The sequence below is a fragment of the Enhydra lutris genome, unplaced genomic scaffold, assembly GCF_002288905.1.
Source record: "Enhydra lutris kenyoni isolate GAN:26980312 unplaced genomic scaffold, ASM228890v2 scaffoldscaffold3, whole genome shotgun sequence".
Lineage (NCBI taxonomy): Eukaryota > Metazoa > Chordata > Mammalia > Carnivora > Mustelidae > Enhydra > Enhydra lutris.
The window spans coordinates 26,574,345-26,580,192 of record NW_019154087.1 but is presented as its reverse complement, the minus strand read 5'-3'; the positions used below and the strand labels follow the sequence as shown (position 1 = coordinate 26,580,192).

Genomic DNA, 5,848 nt, shown 5'->3' with positions numbered 1-5,848 from the left:
GAAGCGAGGTAGAGAAGCTAGCGCTGTCCTTGCTGGTTATGAGATGCTTTGAGCCAGCAGGTGATGGGTAGCAGGGAGTCACTTTCTCTCCGAGGACTTTGCGACTGGAGCAGGCAGGATGGATGAGATGCGAGGGAAGGGAGGTGTTAAGAGCCCTCACCAGCGGGGAAGTCCGGGGTTGCCCCTGCGCTAGCTCCCGGGCACTGGCTGGAGCACTGGGGTTCAGGCGCGGCAGCGGGCTTTATAGTCTCGTTCAATCCCCTGCTCTGGTGACGTTGTGGGGGCCGCGGAGCTGACCAACCCCTTCGTGGGCTACGATTGCCCTCCTTTCCTCTCTTCGCATTTCATTCATTCGCTACTTGTATCTACCCAGCCGGAGCGTGGCAGGTTGAGACGCTCGAGAAAAGCCACACTTTCATAGTTGCAATAAAATCTGGGCAAGATTGTTTTTTCCTCTTTTAACTTCAAGATATTTTGCTGAGGCCCCTGCTCTCAGACATTTCCTTTTTAAACCAATTTAAACCACTCACCCCTAAAGCGGAGGCACGATCCCAGGAGATTTGTCAAGAGCGTGTGTGGATGTTACCTGCTGCAGGCTGTGGGTACAGCTAGACGCGCACTTTGGTAGGTGTCACTGGCCTTTGGAATTTCGCTTCACTTTCTGCTTGTGTGTCTGTTCTCACTTCTCAGACCCCTTCTCCTCTCCCACTTCCGAAGTCTACCCATTTGTCCTCTTATAATCTCTGTCACCAGAAATCAGTCTCCTTCGCCTTCCTCCGGACAGAGACTATGGTTTCTCCTGAAGGATTCTGCTCACGTTGGAATGTCATAATACACTGAGGGTAAATCAGAAACCTGAGATACAGATTTTTCCCCGAGTGGAAATTATATATATATATATATTTTTTTCTATCATTATCATATGTATATGATATATGATAGAATTAGAAGTACTTACAATGAAAGGGGTTTATTTAAAAATTTTTTTAAAAATTTAAAATTTATTTTTAAGAGAGGGAGAGAGTGGGGTGGGGGTGTGGGCAGAGGGAGAGGCAGATTCCCCACTGATCAGGAAACCCAATGCAGGACTCTATCGACTGGAGCCAAAGGCAGATGCTCAACCTACTGAGCCACCCAGGCCCCCAGTGAAAAGGGTGTAACGAGTGACTTCTTTCCTTTCAGAGGAACAGAAGGATCCAGGTCATGGCTTTCCTTTTAGATCTGCCTTCCACAGAGAGAATCTCTGTGTATCCTAGTAGAGGATTTATTGTTCATTCATTGTTTCAGTTGTTCCTCCCATCAGTACAGAAATATATTTCCTTTTAGGAGCTGTGCCAAGTATTAGGGATGGAGCAGTGAAACTACAGACATAAACCAGATATGAACCCTGTCCTCACTGAGCCTGCAGTCTAGCAGTATTTTGACATTATTTTTTTTAAATTTTATTCTTTATTTTATTTTTTATTTTTGACATTAGAGCAAGTATTATGGATGGTGGAATATGAAAGTACAGAGAAAAATGAGAATGTGCAACTGAACAGGAGAATATTGTGTTCACTGGATTCTGGATTCTGTAAACATCTCTTAAATAATTTCTTTGTAAGGAAAAGATATATGCACCCTTCCGTTTATTGCAGCTTTGTTTACAACCACCAAGATATGGAAGGAACCAAAGTATCCATTGATAGAAGATTGGATAAAGAAGGTGTAATATATATAATATAATATATAATGTAATATATTATATACATACACATACACACACACATATACACAATGGAATATTATTCAGCCATAAAAATGAGATCTCGCCATTTGTGACTACATAGATGGACCTAGAGCATATTATAGTAAGTGAAATGAGTCAGAGAAAGACAAACACCATATGATTTCACTTATATGTGGACTCTAAAAAACAAAACAAACCAACAAAAGGGCAGAAACAGAACCATAAATATAAGGAGCAAGTTGTTGCTTGCGAGTGGTGAAAAGGGAGGATGGGCAAAATGGGTGAAAGGGAATGGGAGATAAAGGCTTCCAGTTATGTAATGAGTAAGTCACACAGGTATGAAAGGTATACCATAGGGAATGTAGTCACTGGTATTGTAATAGGAAGTATGGTGACAGATGGTAGCCACACTTGTGGTGACCATAGCATAATATATAGAGTTGTGGAATCACTAAGTTGCACACCTGAAATTAATGTAATATTATGTGTCAACTCTGCTTCAATTAACAAAAATTTCTTTGTAAGGATGAAATGAAGTGCCAAAAAATAGACTTGTCAGAAGATTATGCTTTGAAACATGGGAAGGTTTAGAAGATAATGGCTAAGAAAGAAACTTCCTTAAGAAGTTCCTTAAACTTCTTCTTCCTAAGAGAATTTGATAAGTAATCTGCTCATTTGTAGCCCCGGAATCTAAATCTTGCCCTTATCCAAGTCCACTCTGCTGGTTTCCTAATTCCTCTCTATTACTCTAAGAACTCCAAAGTCTTAGTCTTGGACTCCCGAGGGAAGGAGGACGGACAGAAGAAATGGTAACATACCAGAAGGTGATTCTTAGAGAAGGATCCTATACTCTTACATTTAAAATTTGGGAGTGTGGTTTTTCTGTTCACTTCTTCCTCCCTGCCAGCGCTGCTCAGGCTGTACCACTAGCTCAGAGCTCTAGGCTCTGGCTAAATTAGCTCCTTAGTGGGCTTTCTCCTGCTGCCCTCATGATCAGCTACTAGGACTTCTTCAGCCTTGATGAGATGTTCTCCGACATCTACAAGATTTGGGAAATCAGAGATGGGTTGTGCCTGGAGGTAGAGGGGAAGATGATCAGTAGGACAGAGGATAACACTGATGATTTACTGATGATGGAAATACTTCCACTGAAGTCCCTGAGGGCAAAGGTACTGGAAGCACAGTAATCACTAATTTTGCTATTGTCATGAACCATCACTTGCAGGAAACCAATTTCACAAAAGGCGCCTACAAGAAGTACATCAAAGATTACATGAAATCAATCAAAGGCAAACTTAAAGAACAGAGGCCAGAAAGAGTAAAATCTTTTATGACAGGAGTGGAGGAACAAATCAAGCACATTCTAGCTACCTTCAAAAATTACCAGTTCTTTACTGGGGAAGACATAAATCCAGATGGCATGGTTGTTCTTCTGGACTCTTGTGCAAATGGTGTGACCCCATGTATGATTCTCTCTAAGGATGGTTTAGAAATGGAAAAATGTTTACGAATTTGGCTATTGCTTTGAATGTGTCACCTGTTGTCATAACTGGCTGCTGCTTTTCATCTATACAACACAAGGACTTAGACAAATGGACCTGAAGTTATCTTGAGCTCTTCATTTATTTTGACCTTGATTTATTTGGAGCAGAGGCATTGTGTTATATATATATATATATATATATATATATATATATATATATATATTTACATATCATGTAGGTTATCTAAAGATAAAATGCATTTGAACTCATTTGAGAGAATGCCTCTTAGCCTAATACATAATTTAAATTGATCCTGTGCAGTGTCCTAGAGAAGCTAGGGGCTGATTGCAGACTACTGCTAGAAAGCATAAGACTGCTTGCAAATAACTTCTACAGTGAAAATTTCTTCTGGGACTGGACCAGAAAAACAAAAAACAAAAAACAAAAAAAAAACCCTAAGAACCAAAATTCTTAATTCTGAGTCATGCTCTTAGTGGTGTCAATGTTTGAAGTGACTCCTTACACATTTCATCATGTTCAAATGAAAGTAATAATTAACTCAAAAAGATTACCAAAAGAATATGAAGAGAATGATACAGTAAGGAAAAAACCCTTGGGAATGTGTTTGAGCACATTTAAAACCTTTGCAAATGCATGAGGCTGTTGGAAATAAGCCAAGTATGGTATCATAGGAGATGTTAATAGGTTTTACATAATAGTGATTAAATCTTGGTTTGACTACATAAATGTTAATAAAAATTATGATCCTTTATGTGAATGTTTTTTATTTATTCCTAATGACCAAGAAATGTTTATCTATTTTATTATGTATAATAGATCACGTTTCTCTCAAGTTTAATTGGGTTCTCTATATTTTGCTTAGAATACATATTGGTAATGTGCCCCAGTAATTTGCTAACAACTTATAATAATAGAATGGATACTGATGACCTGCTTTCCCCTTCTCTTTTCTCCTCCTTTTTTTTTTTTCTCTCTCTTAAAACTCAAGGAAACCATATGGCATATTTCACACTTATATTTTTATTTTAACAGTCCTCTTAAAAATAATAAGGTAGAATTTCAGGTATTGGTGCTGGCTAGTGGAGGAGTTATTTTCAGAAATTTTGTCAAGATTCCAGATTTCTCTGACAACAAACTTCTCTTTGACAGTTTGGTTTCAGTATGTTCAGTGTTCCCACTGTGTTGAGATTGATTTTTTTTTCCTTATGAATTTCAGATCTGACGGTCCACACTTAGATTCTTGCTTTGTACTTTTATCCTTTGTTATCTCATCATGGTGCTTTGCAGTTATATTGGGTCATTTCCACAAAATCAGGCTACTACGTTTTGCTGGCAATCAATCAATAATCAACAATCGATACAACTCCACTCACTTGTGTAGACGGGTGCTCCTTGAAAATACTTGCTTTTTGCCAGACACCCTTTTCATGTGGATCTATCAGTTTTCATTTCCCCAAATTCCAAATTTCCTTCAGCTTTCTTCCTTCTTCATCATCTTTCTCCTGCTCAACAAGTTATCTCCAATTTATCTGAAAAAAATTCAGAACACCAGCCAAGTTGGAGTGCCTGGGTGGCTTGGTTGGTTAAGTGACCAACACTTGATTTTGGTTCAGGTCATGATCTCAGGGTTGTGAGATAGAGCCCTGCCTGTACTGGGTGCTCAGCATGGAGTCTGCTACAGATGCTCTCTCTCCTTCTCCTTCTGCCCATCCTCCTGCTCTCTAAATAAATAAATAGATAGATAAATGAATACAATCTTAAAAAAAAAAGAACATCAGCCATGAATTTCACATTTCTGTGCATTTTGCCCATTTTTTAATCATTTGTTATCATCTTGATGGAAGTGGTTTATCTTCTAAAACACATTATTTTATTTGTGCTACCTCTTTAAACAACTCCCCTTCTCTCAGTCTCTTCAGCATCTCTCTCTTTTTTTCTTTTAGGATTGAAACGCATCTAAGAATCTACATTAAAATAGCTCTTTGCGCCTGGGTGGCTCAGTGGGTTAAAGCCTCTGCCTTCCCTCTGGTCTGGATCCCAGGTCCTGGAATTGAGCCCCGCATCGCATCGGGCTCTCTGCTGGGCGGGGAGCCTGCTTCCTCCTCTCTCTCTGCCTGTTTCTCTGCCTACCTGTGATCTCTATCTGTCAAATAAATAAATAAAATCTTAAAAAAAATAATAATAAAATAAAATAGCTCTTTGCTGACCACATTCCGTTTTTGTTACCGCTTTTCTCTCTCTCTCCTTCTATTCTCACATGTTCTTCTTTAACAAAATATCTAAGATCATTATTTTCACTTCCTCACTACAATAATATTCTGAAGTATTAAATATTTAGTACTCTTCTGTCAATGCACTGTCCTATCAATTGCCTGCATGTTAAATTGAACTGTCACTTTCTGTCCTTAATTTCCTTGACCTCTCTGTAGAATTAGCATTTGACATTTAAATCAGTTTCCTAGGGTTATCATAACAAATTACAACAAACTGGCTTAAAACAACAGAAATTTATTTTTTCACAGTTTGGGGGTCTAGAAACCTAAAATCAGGATGTGGGCAAGGTTGGTTCTTTCTGGAGACTCTGAGGTAGAATCTATCCCATGCCCCCCTCCTA

At 39.0% G+C, this 5,848-nt stretch overlaps 1 pseudogene; it reads left to right on the top strand.

Annotated features, from left to right (window-relative positions):
- The first annotated feature begins 2,718 nt into the window (after nt 1-2,718).
- On the top strand, nt 2,719-3,257 carry LOC111156247 (annotated as a pseudogene).
- Nucleotides 3,258-5,848: the final 2,591 nt, after the last annotated feature.